Source organism: Schistocerca cancellata, chromosome 7 (assembly GCF_023864275.1).
Source record: "Schistocerca cancellata isolate TAMUIC-IGC-003103 chromosome 7, iqSchCanc2.1, whole genome shotgun sequence".
NCBI lineage: Eukaryota > Metazoa > Arthropoda > Insecta > Orthoptera > Acrididae > Schistocerca > Schistocerca cancellata.
Window position 1 is genome coordinate 69,330,153 of NC_064632.1, and position 17,127 is coordinate 69,347,279.

Consider the following 17,127-nt stretch of genomic DNA (forward strand, 5'->3'; position numbering starts at 1 on the left):
CGGCGCCGCTCCTTAATCCATCTCAAGCGTCGTTTGCCATCGACTACGTAAATGTGTGGCTTATGAGCAGCTCAATGAATATTTAGTCCATAAGGGACGGCATTATGAGGACTGAGACTGTTGATGAATACAAATAAAACAGTTTCTGCGTGAGCCACTTGTTTATTTCCTCACTGTGCGTTTCGATGGTTCACACCGTCATCTTCAGGTGGAGACCTCTCTCTTTACATGGCTGGCGTTGGTGGAAGAGTACAGACCTCTTTTCACAGTTGCAGACCAATGGCAGTGTAGGTTATCTTGCCTCTTTTGCTAATGCTCAAAATTGTTGATTTAGAAAAGGCACTTCAGAGGTTAAAAACATGAATTTTTTTGTGGTTTTAGGGCGCAAAACTTCAATGGTCATTAGCGCCCAGACTACGTTAGGAATGCACCGCCAGGAACAAGTTTAAAACAGCAACTAAAAGGGAAAACACGATAAAAGACAGACTGACAGGCATAGGATTAAAAAAAAAAAAAAACAGCATAATGAAAGGTCCTTAGAAAGGTTGGTCAAATTGATAAAATGAAGAACGCGAGCAGCTGCTCGTGGGTCATCCGCTAAAATGGCATCTAGACTACAGGGCAGGCCAAGATCAAGACGCAGTGTGTTAAAATCCGGGCAGGACGTTAAAATGTGTCGAACAGTCAGCAATTGCCCACATGGGCAGAACGGCGCCGGCGCAGCCGTTAGCAGATGGCGATGACTGAACCGGCAGTGTCCAATTCGTAACCGGGCCAAAACGACCTCCTCCCGCCGAGAAGGGCGGGAGGAGGGCGTCCAAGCCACGGGAAGAGGTTTCAAGGCCCGAAGCTTGTTGTCCGTAAGTGCAGCCCAATCGGCATGCCACAGCGATAAAATGCGCCGACAAATGACCCTGCTACAATCTGACGAAGGGACACAACAAGAAGCTGTCCGAGGCTGGAGGACCGCAGCCTTGGCCGCTGCATCTGCAGCTTCGTTCCCAGGGATACCGACATGGCCAGGAACCCACATAAAGCTAACCGGAGAACCGACGTCCACCAGCTGCTGAAGAGAGCGTCGGATCCGGTGCACGAAAGGGTGAACCGGATACGGATCACTGAGGCTCTGGATGGCGCTCAGGGAATCGGAGCAGATGACATAAGCAGAATGTCGGTGGCGGCAGATGTAAAGAACAGCCTGGTTGAGGGCAAAGAGCTCAGCTGTGAAGACCGAACAATGGCCATGGAGCCGGTATTTGAAACTTTGTGCCCCGACAATAAAAGAACACCCGACCCCGTCATTGGTCTTAGAGCCATCTGTATAAATGAAGGTCATATTAATGAACTTCTAACGAAGTTCGACAAAACGGGAGTGGTATACCGAACCGGGGGTAACCTCCTTTGGGAGCGAGCTGAGGTCAAGGTGAACGCGAACCTGAGGCTGGAGCCAAGGTGGCGTGTGGCTCTCGCCCACTCGAAAGGTTGCAGGGAGTGAAAAATTAAGGTGTTGAAGGAGGCGACGAAAGCGAACTCCAGGGGGTAGCTGGGCTGAGACATACAACCCGTATTGACGGTCGAGCGAGTCGTCAAAAAAGGAACGATAAGACGGTTGGTCGGGCATTGACAGTAGCCGACAGGCATACCGACAAAGCAGTATATCGCGCCGGTAGGTGAGTGGCAATTCACCAGCGTCAGCATGAAGACTCTCGACGGGACTAGTATAAAACGCTCCGATCGCAAGTCGTAAACCCCGATGTTGTATGGAGTTGAGGCGGCGTAAGATGGATGGCCGTGCAGAGGAGTATACGAAGCTCCCATAATCCAGCTTGGAGCGGACGATCGACCGATATAGACGAAGTAGGACGGTTCGATCCGCTCCCCACGACATACCACTGAGAACACGGAGGACATTTAGAGAACGGGTACAACGGGCAGCCAAATATGACACATGTGGAAACCAGCTAAGTTTCCTGTCAAATGTAAGACCTAAAAATTTTGTTGTCTCCACGAATGGGAGAGCAACGGGACCGAGTCGTAAGGACGGTGGGAGAAACTCTTTGTAGCACCAGAAGTTAATACAGACCGTCTTCTCTACAGGGATGGTAGAGTTGTAAATGGTCTGAATACTGTTGCCTGATGCATGTCCTCTCCACTGCACATTCCATTTAAACTGTGGTTTCAAAGGAGTGGTATATGTTACAGATATGTTTGTTTACACTGGATTCAGAGATACAAGATTAAATGGTTTCTACAAAAAATATGGTTTCCTTTTTTTAAATATATGAATGTGCTGCTCTAGAATACTGATTTGTGAACAACTCAGTTATTATATTAGGTACACTATGTGATCAGAAGTATCTGGACACCCCCAAAAACATACGTTTTTCATATTAGGTGCTTTGTGCTGCCACCTACTGCCAGGTACTCCATATTAGCGACCTTAGTAGTAATTAGAAATCGTGAGAGAGCAGAAAGGGGCGCACCGCAGAACTCACGGACTTCGAACGTGGTCAGGTGATTTGGTGTCACTTGTGTCATACATCTGTACGCGAGATTTCCATACTCCTAAACATCCCTAGGTCCACTGTAACCGATGTGATAGTGAAGTGGAAACGTGAAGGGACAAGTAAAGCACAAAAGCGTACAAGCCGACCTGGTCTGTTAAATGATACAGACCAACGACAGTTGAAGAGGGTCTTAATGTGTAATAGGCTGACATCCATCCAGACCATCACATAGAAATTCCATACTGCATCAGGATCCACTGCAAATACTATGAGAGTTAGGCGGAAGGTGAGAAAACTTGGATTTCATGGTCGAGCGGCTGCTCATAAGCCACACATTACGCCGGTAAATGCCAAACGTCGCATTTTTGGTATAAGGAGCGTAAACATTGGACGATGGAACAGTGAAACAACGTTGTGTGGAGTGACGAATCATGGTACACAATGTGGCGATCCAATGGCAGGGTGTGGGTATGGCGAATGTCCGGTGAACGTCATCTGCCAGCGTGTGTAGGCCAACAGTAAAATTCAGAGTCGGTGGTGTTATGGTATGGTCGTGTTTTTCATGGAGGGGGCTTGCACCCCTATCACAGCACAAGCCTACATTGATGTTTTAAGCACCTTCTTGCTTCCCACTGTTGAAGAGCAATTCGGGGATGGCGACTGCATCTTTCAACACGATTGAGCACCTGTTCATAATGCCCGGCCTGTGGCGGAGTGTTTACACAACAATAACATCCCTGTAATGGACTGACCTGCACAGAGTGTTGACCTGAATCCTATAGAACACGTTTGTGATGTTTTGGAACGCCGACTTCGTGCCAGGTCTCACCGACGACATCGATACCTCTCCTCAGCGCAGCACTACATGAAGAATGAGCTGCCATTCCTCAAGAAATCTTCCAGAACCTGATTCAACGTACGCCTGAGAGAGTGGAAGCTGTCATCAAGGCTAAGGGTGGGCCAACACCATACTGAATTCCGCCATTACCGATGGAGGACGCCACGAACTTGTAAGTCATTTTCTGTCAGGCGTCCTGATACTTTTCATCATATAGTGTAGCTATATATACATTCTTTTTTTTATATAAGACTGAGCTACAGCATTGGATACAAAAATAATGATTAAATAGTTGTGCACATAAATATTTTTCAAAAAATGTAACGGGCTGTTCTTAAATACGGATATGTGCACATTTCAAATATTGTATATCATATATAAAAAGATTACAGCAGATCATAGATATGTACTGTAGATTGAACTCACTGAGGGATGAATATGAGTGATTACATTAATTGCTGTGTATTGAAACTGTAAATTCCGAGAATTAATGAGTTCAAAACCTACAATACATATGTATCCTCTGTTGCAACCTTTTTACATATAAGAAATTAATATAGTAATTTAAGTGTGCACATGACTGTATTCAAGAGCAGCCCATTAACATTTTTTTTAAAACGTATTTATGTGCATAACTATTTAATCATTATTTATGTATCCAATGCTGTAGCACAGTCACATAAAAATGTATATACAGCTATCTAATACACTGAAGAGCCAAAAAGACTGGTACACCTGCCCAGTATCGTGTAGGGCCCCCGCGAGCACGCAGATGTGGAGCAACACGAAAAGGCATGGACTCGACTAATGTCTGAAGTAGCGCTGGAGGGAGTATTATATCTCTTAAAAGAAATATAATGTTATGTTGTTTATTTAGTTAGCGGAAACACTCTCCTAGTAAATTTGTTTGAAAATACAAAAGAGATATAATAAGCAAAATAATGAATTTCGTAGGTTGCCAATTACGTATTATATCTGGTTTTATCGAGCGCCAGGCTCCCTAAAAATTACTGTAAATGCAATAGCGTAGTAGTTCTCAGCTCGGAAATTATTACTATCACAGAAAATAGACAAGTTTTAATAAAATTATTTCACTGGATTACTTCAATTAATCTCACAGAATATTTTTACATAATTTCTTCCGCTCCGGCTATCAGACATTGTGCTGTGAAAAAATATTTTTAAATGTACCGCGTAATGGCGGCTAATTGTTAACAGTCAGAGATTACTGTTACTCGCTCCGCAGCAGCTGGAAACATGCTAAATAATTTTCATTAAATATTCTTTTCATAAGATAAATGTGGCGTAGGTTCTTGAAATAACACACGGAGATCACTTTATACTAATATATTCTTACTAGGACACAGTTTACACCATTAAATATTTGCAATTACGTTACGACAGAAACAAATGCTAGCGCAGCACAATAGCTTGCGTACCTTATTCCAGCTCACACCAGAACGAACAGAACAAAACAGACTAGACCGAAGAATGAGCATTGCATTGTATTTTATACTCTAACAAAGAAAATCACATTATAATCTCATACAATAAAAATAATGTCCTTTCTGCATTTATCGATACATATATTGTATATTTTTGCAGTTAAATCAATGATAAATCAATGTTTGCAATTAATTTTGAGTCACATACTGTCGGTTTTATTTATGTTTCACCTTGATAAGGGTGAATATTGCAAAAGGGACACTACAGGAACTGACACCATGAATCCTGCAGGGCTGTCCATAAATCTGTAAGAGTACGAGGGGGTGGAGGTCTCTTCTGAACAGCACGTTGCAAGGCATCCCTGATATGCTCAATAACGTTCATGTCTGGGAAGTTTGGTGGCCAGCGGAAGTGTTTAAACTAAGAACAGTGTTCCTGGAGCCAATCTGTAGCAGTTATGGACGTTTGGGTGTCGCATTTCCCTTCTGGAATTGCCCAAGTCCGTCGGAATCCACAGTTGACATGAATGGATGCAGGTGATCAGACAGGCTGTACGCGTCACCTGTCAGAGTCGTGTCTAGACTTATCAGGGGTCGCCTATCACTCCAACTGCACACGCCCCTCAGCATTACAGAGCTTCCACCAGCTTGAACAATCCCCTGCTGATATTCAGGGTCCATGGATGGATTCATGAGGTTGTCTCCCTACCTGTACACGTCCATCCGCTCGATACAAATTGAAAACGAGACTCGTCCGACCACGCAACATGTTCTCAGTCGTTAATAGTCCAATGTCGGTGCTGACGGGTCCATGCGAGGTTTACGCTTTGTGTCGTGCAGTCATCAAGGGTACACATGTGGGCTTTCGGCAGCGAAAGCCCTTTTCGCTGATGTTTCGTTGAATGGTTCGCTCGCTGACACATGTTGACGACCCAGCATTAAAATCTGCAGCAATTTGCGGAAGAATTTGACTTCTGTCACGTTGAACGATTTCTTGAGTCGTCATTGATCCCGTTCTTTCAGGATCTTTTTCCGGTCGTAGCGATGTCGGAGATTTGATGTTTTAGCGAATTCCTGATATTCATGGTACACTCGTGAAATGGTCGCACTGTAAAATCCCAATTTCATCGTTACCTCGGAGATGCTGTGTCCCATAGCTCATGCGCCGACTGTAACGCCACGTTCAAACTCACTTAAATCTCGATAACCTACAATGTAGCAGCAGTAACTGATCTAACAACTGCGCCAGACACTTGTCGTCTTATACAGGCGTTACCGACTGCAGCGCCACATTCTGCCTGTTTACATATCTCTGTATTTGAATACGCATGCGTATACCAGTTTCTTTGGCGCTTCAGTGTATAATAACTGAGTTGTGCACATGTCAGTATTCTGGTGCTGACCATTCATGTATTTAAAAAAGAAAGACTTATTTTTGCAGAAACCATCTAATCCTGTATCTCTGTATCCAATGTAAGCGTACATATCTGTTTCATGTACAACTTCTTTAAAACGGCAGTGTTAATGTAATTCGCAATGGAGAGGACATATATCAGATAACAATATGCAAGTCTACCGTCCCTGGAAGTACAATTCACTGTCAAAAATTAATTTTTTTTACCACTAAATTGCCTTTTATAAGTCAACAATTTTTATCATTAGCAAAAGATACAAAATAGCCTCTACTGCCCTTGGTTTGCTGCTGTGAAAAGACGTCTGTACGCTTTACCAACATCGGCTTTGTAAATAAACAATTCTCCACTTGAAGATGATGGTGTGAACCATCGAAACGCGTAGTGGATAAATAAACAAGTGACTGACGCAGAAACTGTTTTATTTGTTACGAGCAGCTGCTCAATCATTGTACGCCATTCTTTCAAACTCCCTATGCTTTCATCGTGGCAGCTGTACAACTTATAGCACTTTACAACTCACTGCTGACTTCTTCCATTCATTCCAAGCGATTTTTTACAACCACCGTCCGCAAAGTTCGACGGTATCTATCCGTCGGTACATAAGGTCTGCTAGTCTTGGTTTACCTGTAGCTGTTCCGTCGTGTTGACACTTCACAGTCACATTACCAACAAACGACCTGGGTAACTTTAGAAGCGATGAAACCAGATCTGATAGTTCTGTTATGAGTTGGGTTGTTTCGGGGAAGAGACCAGACAGATAGGTCATCGGTCTCATCGGATTAGGGAGGGACGGGGAAGGAAGTCGGCCGTGCCCTTTCAAAGGAACCATCCCGGCATTTGCCTGGAGCGATTTAGGGAAATCACGGGAAACCTAAATCAGGATGGCCGGACGTCCTCCCGAATGCGAGTCCAGTGTGGTAGCCGATTTGTTACGTAGGTGACGTCCAACGAGTAGTTCGCGTTTGAAGCCACTAGTGCTCCTTACCGGCCGGCCGAAGTGGCCGTGCGGTTAAAGGCGCTGCAGTCTGGAACCGCAAGGCCGCTACGGTCGCAGGTTCGAATCCTGCCTCGGGCATGGATGTTTGTGATGTCCTTAGGTTAGTTAGGTTTAACTACACTCCTGGAAATTGAAATAAGAACACCGTGAATTCATTGTCCCAGGAAGGGGAAACTTTATTGACACATTCCTGGGGTCAGATACATCACATGATCACACTGACAGAACCACAGGCACATAGACACAGGCAACAGAGCATGCACAGTGTCGGCACTAGTACAGTGTATATCCACCTTTCGCAGCAATGCAGGCTGCTATTCTCCCATGGAGACGATCGTAGAGATGCTGGATGTAGTCTTGCGGAACGGCTTGCCATGCCATTTCCACCTGGCGCCTCAGTTGGACCAGCGTTCGTGCTGGACGTGCAGACCGCGTGAGACGACGCTTCATCCAGTCCCAAACATGCTCAATGGCGGACAGATCAGTAGATCTTGCTGGCCAGGGTAGTTGACTTACACCTTCTAGAGCACGTTGGGTGGCACGGGATACATGCGGACGTGCATTGTCCTGTTGGAACAGCAAGTTCCCTTGCCGGTCTAGGAATGGTAGAACGATGGGTTCGATGACGGTTTGGATGTACCGTGCACTATTCAGTGTCCCCTCGACGATCACCAGTGGTGTACGGCCAGTGTAGGAGATCGCTCCCCACACCATGATGCCGGGTGTTGGCCCTGTGTGCCTCGGTCGTATGCAGTCCTGATTGTGGCGCTCACCTGCACGGCGCCAAACACGCATACGACCATCATTGGCACCAAGGCAGAAGCGACTCTCATCGCTGAAGACGACACGTCTCCATTCGTCCCTCCATTCACGCCTGTCGCGACACCACTGGAGGCGGGCTGCACGATGTTGGGGCGTGAGCGGAAGACGGCCTAACGGTGTGCGGGACCGTAGCCCAGCTTCATGGAGACGGTTGCGAATGGTCCTCGCCGATACCCCAGGAGCAACAGTGTCCCTAATTTGCTGGGAAGTGGCGGTGCGGTCCCCTACGGCACTGCGTAGGATCCTACGGTCTTGGCGTGCATCCGTGCGTTGCTGCGGTCCGGTCCCAGGTCGACGGGCACGTGCACCTTCCGCCGACCACTGGCGACAACATCGATGTACTGTGGAGACCTCACGCCCCACGTGTTGAGCAATTCGGCGGTACGTCCACCCGGCCTCCCGCATGCCCACTATACGCCCTCGCTCAAAGTCCGTCAACTGCACATACGGTTCACGTCCACGCTGTCGCGGCATGCTACCAGTGTTAAAGACTGCGATGGAGCTCCGTATGCCACGGCAAACTGGCTGACACTGACGGCGACGGTGCACAAATGCTGCGCAGCTAGCGCCATTCGACGGTCAACACCGCGGTTCCTGGTGTGTCCGCTGTGCCGTGCGTGTGACCATTGCTTGTACAGCCCTCTCGCAGTGTCCGGAGCAAGTATGGTGGGTCTGACACACCGGTGTCAATGTGTTCTTTTTTCCATTTCCAGGAGTGTAGTTCTAAGTTCTAGGGGACTAATGACCTCAGCAGTTGAGTCCCATAGTGCTCAGAGCCATTTGAACCATCTCCTTACCGATTCGTTCTCCACTGACAACACAATACTTCCCACCTCTTTTATGTTGTCGGGTCGGCCTCCCGTGACGTCTGGAGGTCAATTAGGCATTGCGTAGAGGTATTCGGATGCTTTTGACCAGGCAGTATAGTGTAGTGTAGTCTGAGAGGTCTTATATTTGTAAAAATTCTGGCGCATTACACTGTGTAACGAACTATGTTCAATGGGCCTTGTTCGGTGACTGTGACTAAAATGTAATGATAAGGCCATATTCGGACTTTTCTTGCCTTATTATGTATGCTTGTCGTCAACGCAACACAACACATATACACACTTTAGTTGTTGTTGTTGATGTTGTTATCTCCGATACGAAAATTGGTTTCAAACAGCTCTATACCCTGATCTATCTGGTGCAAGACCTTTATTCACAGGATAACTACTAAAATCTACATCCATTTGGGCCTGAATACTGAACTGTGCGCCTAGTAATTTATTCCTCGATGCGCTGGAATGTACCCTACTAATCTCCCCTTCTATTAGTCAGGTTGTGCCGCAATGCTCTTTTCTCCCGGACTCCATTCAGTACCTATACATTAGTGATACGATCTCGTTTCAAAAGTCTGTATTGCCTTCTTTTCTGTTCTATTTATCTCATATGTTTCACTTCCTTACTAGGCTACACTGCAGACGAATATTTCAGAAAAGACTTCCTAACACTTAAATTGTATTAGCTTCTAAAATGTTTCTCTTCTTTAGACAAACTAACCTTGCTATTACCAGTCTGTTTCTTACAGGCGCTTTACCCAGTGACTAGCCTACGTCCAAGTCACGCACTCTGGTGTTACTGCCTCTCTACTCGCAATATTCCCCACCTCTTTTTATATTCTTTAGTTGTCAATCACTCTTCTGCTCAAAAGGAAAATTAGTCGACTACTTTAAGCATTTCATTTACCAATCTAATTTCTTCAGCAACGACAGACTTTATTAGCTTACAATTGGTTATCCTCCTCCTGCTTTTATTGACGTTCATTGCATAAACTGTTTTGAACACAGTGTCTGTTCCGTTCTGTTGAACTTCCAAGCCCTCACCGTCTTTGACAAAATTAGAATGCCAACTAATGTTTTTCTTATGCCCTGATCTCTAATTTCTTTTCCATTTTTCTCCTTCATTTTCTTCACAACTTGTTCCATGTACAAAATAAATAAAATGGTTACGGCCTTGTCTCATTTCTTTTCGACTACTTTGTCTCATAGCCTTCTATACAGTAAAAAATAAAATAGCACTTATCATTAACTTAAACTATTGTAGCAGTCCGCTTTCTTTTGTTTTTTCCCTCCCTTTTGTTTATCAGCAACTGGGGAGCTTCAGCTTCAAATAACGTCATTCTAGTCATATTTCAGGACGGCGCCTGTTGTCGTCATCTGCCTGTCACTGAACGGACCCACTGATTTTGTCTTGGTGCGTGATATTGCAGCACAGCATTAAATTACTTACAGTCAATTCACTGTTTTCAGAAGCGTAGCCGTGTAGCCCACTTGTAACTGACACCTTTGCTTTCATCTGTCCGGAATTCTTTTCAAACTACGCTGTTGGTTTAATCCAAAGATAGTTGTAGTCATATCACGGACCTTAATTTCTTTTAGAATTATATTTTGTTTTTACACACAATGTCTTTCATGGAGGCGGAAATACTCCTGTGCAATATTCAACATGTTTTCCGCAAGCGTAGATCGTGTGAAACCTATCTTGCTATGTTCGTACGAAGGTTAGCGCATGGTTGACACCATATTTGTTGACCTCCAGAAAGCCTTCGATACACTTTGGCTCTGTCGCTTGGTAAACGAAATACGTACGAAATATATGGTACTGATATTACTTAGCAACATCTTCTATATTGCACCCATAGTGTATATAAGGTCAACCTATGAAATATCCTTTAACCGGTACAAGATTATCTGCAAATCGTTTTATTTAAGTCGGAATGGTTACATAGATTCACGACGAGCTCGTTTTAGAGGAATTGCCACTTTCAGGTGGAGTGAGCACCATAATGCACCTAGGAGCGAGTGGCCGGCTTCTGTGGCTGAGCGGTTCTAGGCGCTTCAGTCCGGAACCGCGCTGCTGCTACGGTCGCAGGTTCGAATCGTGCCTCGGGCATGGATGTGTGTGATGTCCTTAGGTTAGTTAGGTTTAAATAGTTCTAAGTCTAGGGGACTAATGACCTCAGATGCTAAGTCCCATAGTGCTTGGAGCCATTTTTCTAGGAGCGAGTTTTCTGTCTGATAATGTGCCTTTATTATAAATCACATAGTTTCATTTGCAGTTGTTAGACAGTTTTCGCTGGAGCGAAATCAGCGTGGGGCAACCGGAGCATCGCATTTTCACTTTCAGTGCTTCCATTGCTGACTGTGCGGGTACAAAAAAATTTTTATTTTGTAAATTTTTCGTAGTGATACGATGGAAGCAGAAGGTGTGACCAGCGGTTTCTTCTACGCAGCCAATGACAGAGCAGCAGGAAGATGTGTTCCGAAGTAGTACATTTGGAAGAAAGAGTGAAACATTGTTGTGAACAAGGATTTTAAATTTAATTGTTTCTTGTTCGAGTCGCATCTATTTAAACTGTACTAATATCAGCAAACCTAAGGACAGCATCGTAAACCATGATATATTCGCTAAACAGTAGCACATTTTTGACAGTCAAGATCATAAATGAAAACTGCTGCGAGCGAAACGATCAGCAGTTTAAAATGTCATACTAGCCCGTAACTAACCCTAACTTCGTAATTTGTAACATGTTTGGTATAAGCCAAATATTTGTGAGAACGAAGGTTATTAATGTAATTCCTGCTCGTTTCACACGCAACAATTTAAGCCGTGCTGTCGAAACGCAAGCCTACCACAACATCATAGTTCGTGACGTGTTCAGAAAACGTAGTGAAATATTCGTCACAGCAAAGGTTATTACTAGAATTGAGGCGCGATTCACTGCCATAAAATTAAAATATGCTATTAGGTCGCTACGTAAGCACAGCTTTCTAATTCGTGACACGATCAGATTGTAAGAACCAATAAGTTGAGATAACGAATATTATTAATGTAATTCTCCTCGTTTACTTGCAGTGAGAAAAGTAATGTCCATTACTAGGTCCCAACGTCAGCACAATATCATAATTCGCGACATCTTTGAAACAAAATGCAATGAAAAACTTCTTAAGAGTAATATTACAAACGCAATTTCTGTTAGTGAAACTGTAAGATCCGAACCTAACCTAGTATTACAGATCAGCCTATCACCATAGGCATGTTTTTTGGCTTTCAGATTCGTTCGCAAATTAAAAACCAAACTGTTTTCTTCGAATCTAACCAGACCTCGGGCTAAGTCTGTCATCACAAGCAGTTTTTTCTTCTTTTTCTTCACATTCGTTAGCTTCGCCAACTCACAACCAGACTGTTATCTTGCAACCTAACCTAGAACATGGGCTAAGCTACAGATCAGCCAGTTACCAACCTGTGAACATTGGAATAACATTTGATCGCCGAAGTTGGCAACAATCTCTACTTATCCGGGACTAGAAAGAGGAGAAGCCAAGACAATAAGGGCGCACTTGACTGGAACTGACGCTGCGAAAACACAAATGCGATAATTCATTAGTTAGCACAAACAACAATTTTAAATCGCACTTCATTGGTTAATAGCCAAACTTTTTATGACTCCAATGATTTAAAAGGTAACTTAATTTTCTGACAAAAATACGGCTTAATGCTTGAAATCCATCATGCGGTAGAAATTCATATAAAAACGTTTTGTTTCTTATGATATGTGTATGGGAAACGTGTGTTTCAGTATCCCATGCTGACACGATCGAATCCTCGAACATTAACTATCGAATCAAATGCAGAAATACGCTTTGCACGGAAACTTCGTAAAGAATTCGTTAATTGTCGCAGTCCGCTTGTCCTGAATTTTTAAGTTTAATAAAATGTAGGACTCTCCAAAACAAACTGCTTCAGACAAGCCGTGATAAACAATTTCGATAACTGGTTTGCAAAATAAAATTATCCTACCGTGTCGAAACTCTCCATATTCATTACATATACTTTATGTTGTGCGTACACAGAAAGGGTAACCGATTTTACGCCTGTGTTTCAAGTGCCACACGTTGGCAGAACTCACGTGTTTGTCGAGGCTTATCTTCTGACAGGTACAGTTCTTCCATTATGTTAACTGCATTTTCCGGTTTTCTTGAGATTTTGTTGACTGGGGTGGACACATTCGTGTTGTTCGCCAGTCGCCTTGGATCAGATTGGCGCTAAGCAACGGCGTGGCCCATAAACAGGGACTACTGCATTGTTGACAACCGTGTCACGTCAGAGTCTGTTATTCACTATCTGTTTTTTACATAGAACAAATATTTGTAAATGTTTTGTTGTTGTGGTCTTCAGTCCGAACACTGGTTTGATGCAGCTACCCATGCTACTCTATCCTGTGCAAGCCTCTTCATTGCCGAATAACTACTGCAACTTATATCCCTCTGAATCTGCTTACTGTATTCACGTCTTGGTCTCCCTCCACGAATTTTAGCAACACACACACCGCCCTCCCCCTCCCCCAATAGTAAACTGTTGATCCCTTAATGTCTCAGAATTTATCCTATCAGCAAACCCCATCTTTTAGTCATATTGTCTGCAAATTTCTTTGCTCCCCAAATCTATTCAGTATCTAATCTTCAGCATTCTTCTCTGGCAACACATCTCTATAGCCTCTTTTGTCTTCTTGTCTCAACTGTTTTCATTCATGTTTGCTTCCACGTGTGGCCATTGTTAGTTGCGGTTATATAGCAACTTCGTCTGTACTTCTAGTTGAAAATAGCATGGATTTGCGTTAAACTAATTTTCAAAACAATTAAAGAATTTTTTATTGGTGGCGTCAATTTAAACGAATTATTGGGAAAAGGAAAATCTTAATTAAAAAAGGAAATCCTCTAGCTTTTGTTGGCCGCCATCTTAACTTTTATCCCAGTGGCAAATTTAAATTACTTGAAACTGCAAACTTTCAATATTCCGATGTGTAAGAAATAAATGTGTACCGGTGGTACTGAACTTTACTTATAATAGAAAAAATTAATCGAATCAGACTGCATTTTGTAAGAATAGTGCTGATGGTATTTATTATTCAACATGATTTCATTGCTGATGTATGTGGCCAAAATTAACGCACGAATCACGGAAAAAAATACTTCTGGTAGCATACGTCAGTGTGGTGTGCGGGTAGTATTCTGTGGTTCCCTTTCATGATCAATTTGCTAGGAGTAATTAAATCCATCGAAGACAAAAATTGTAAAAGCTCTGATGTACGATCCGCAATTTTAGTGATATGAACACAGCTTACAGTCAACATTATTATACTATGTCAGGTGGAATTCTTGTGCAATTTGAACAAAATAATTATCCGGGAGAAGTTGTAGTTTGAATAATGCATTATACATGTGTATAACATTGTCAGTATCATTTACAAAATCAAATCAATGCAACTGCTAAAAAAAAACAGAGTGAATTCAAACCGCAGAATACCATAGAGTATCGTATCATCCATAGTCATTGCACTTGTCGATGTTGATGATACACAAAAACCGCACACAGAGAATTAATCTGAAAAAAACACACCACATGTCATAAGGAAAGCGTGTAAACCGTCTGAAGATGAATCACAACGATTCGAAACCGGTAACGCTACCCTTTGAATAAAGGAACTGAAAGTAAAATTTGTGGCTGGTTGCTGTCCTAACACCATCAACATTTGTCTTCAAGTAACAGCCATGGTCTCCATCATGTCGTCATATGACAAAATTCCATCTTCTTCTAATATTTCAGCCAACATTGAAGACTCCAATAATTAGCCTCGACTTTGCTTTCCAGCTGTGGAACTTTCGCATTTGGGTGTGACACTTGCGTCTCGTTAACCGAGACCCACCCCGCGACCGCCTGGCGCTTACCTGCCCCGTGTGGATCCAGCCGCTAAGGACGCCCGCTGCCCCTCCCCCCCCCCCCCCCCGCACAACCTGTCGCTGTCTGCCGGCAGGTGGACGTCCCGGAAGCCACCTTGCTGAGGCGATGCGAGCGGATGCCGCATCGGTTGGCCCGCGAGCAATTTAAATAAATTCGTTACAAACGAGCGGCGCCGTTACCCACTCGCAGCAGCCCTCGAAAGGACGCTGTTACTCTCGTGTGCCGGGGCAGAGACGTCGCTTTCAAACAGCCGCGTATCGCCGGTAATTTGGCGACAAAGGCAGGCCGACTCGAGATGCGTTTCGAGAAAAGGCTTCACTGGAAGAACTTTTTTGAGGAGAAAATAGAATACATTCAGCTGTAAAAGAAAGGGACGAACTATTACATCATAACAGCATTCTAATGCACGAAAAATGAGTACAGTTTTATGACAATCGCTGCAGATAACAAAAATATAATTGTGGACATTTTGGTTTTTAATTGAACTTAATAATAGCTATAGAAGCTGATCCTGGCGGACTATTTACTATTTATTAGGTTGGTGCATAAATTAGTAGCGTTTTTTCTTTGCCTGTTAGTATTCCGGTTGCTATAGGTTTATTTATCGATTCTCGTATTGTTGTTGTTCTTGTTGTTGTGGTCTTCAGTCCTGAGACTGGTTTGATGCAGCTCTCCATGCCACTCTATCCTGTGCAAGCTTCTTCATCTCCCAGTACCTACTGCAGCCTACATCCTTCTGAATCTGCTTAGTGTATTCACCTCTAGGTCTCCCTCTACAATTTTTACCCTCCATGCTGCCCTCCAGAATCAAATTGGTGATCCCTTGATGCCTCAGAACATGTCCTACCAACCGATCCCTTCTTCTAGTCAAGTTGTGCCACAAACTCCTTTTCTCCCCAATTCGATTCAATATCTCCTCATTAGTTATGTGATCTATCCATCTAATCTTCAGCATTCTTCTGTAGCACCACATTTCGAAAGCTTCTACTCTCTTCTTGTCTAAACTATTTATCGTCCATGTTTCACTTCCATACACTACATACAAATACTTTCAGAAACGACTTCCTGACACTTAAATCAATACTCGATGTTAACAAGTTTCTCTTCTTCAGAAACGCTTTCCTTGCCATTGCCAGTCTACATTTTATATCCTCTCTACTTCGACCATCATCAGTTATTTTGGTCCCCAAATAGTAGAACTCCTTTACTACTTTAAGTGTCGCGTTTCCTAATCTAATTCCCTCAGCATCACCCGACTTAATTCGACTACATTCCATTATCCTCGCTTTGCTATTGTTGATGTTCATCTTATACCCTCCTTTCAAGACACTGTCCATTCCGTTCAACTGCTCTTCCAAGTCCTTTGCTGTCTCTGACAGAATCACAATGTCATCGGCGAACCTCAAAGTTTTTATTTCTTCTCCATGGATTTTAATACCTACTCCGAATTTTTCTTTTGTTTCCTTTACTGCTTGCTCAGTATACAGATTGAATAACATCTGGGATAGGCTACAACCCTGTCTCACTCCCTTCCCAACCACTTCTTCCCTTTCATGCCCATCGACTCTTATAACTGTCATCTGGTTTCAGTACAAATTGTAAATAGCCTTTCGCTTCCTGTATTTTACCCCTGCCACCTTCAGAATTTGAAAGAGAGTATCCAGTCAGCATTGTCAAAAGCTTTCTCTAAGTCTACAAATGCTAGAAACGTAGGTTTGCCTTTCCTTAATCTTTCTTCTAAGATAAGTCGTAGGGTCAGTATTGCCTCACGTGTTCCAATATCTCTAAGGAATCCAAACTGATCTTCCCCGAGGTCGGCTTCTACCATTTTTACCATTCGTCTGTAAAGAATTCGCGTTAGTATTTTGCAGCTGTGACTTATTAAACTGATAGTTCTGTAATTTTGACATCTTTCAACACCTGCTTTCTTTAGTATTGGAATTACTATATTCTTCTTCTTCTTCGTCTCGTATATCTATTTATATTTTCGAGATTTTGACACCAAATAGCGCACGTTCGTCGGTACCAGACAGGGCCATTACGGGCGAATCAAATGCAGTGAAGTTATCTGCGTCCAGTAACGGATAAAACTTTGATGACAAACGCTTCATCACGTTAAGAAAATTTCTTACTTGTACTGCAGGCGGCGACCCACATATCGAAACGTCGATAGCGCAATTTAACGACATTTTGCTGAACGACTGACCATACCAGAAGTAATCGGAGTTCATTAGAAGTCGCGTGATTGGTGAAGTAATTGAGAAGGTGTTGCCAGTGATAGAAAACTACGCAACGTTCAAATAATTTGAGTCAGGAATTA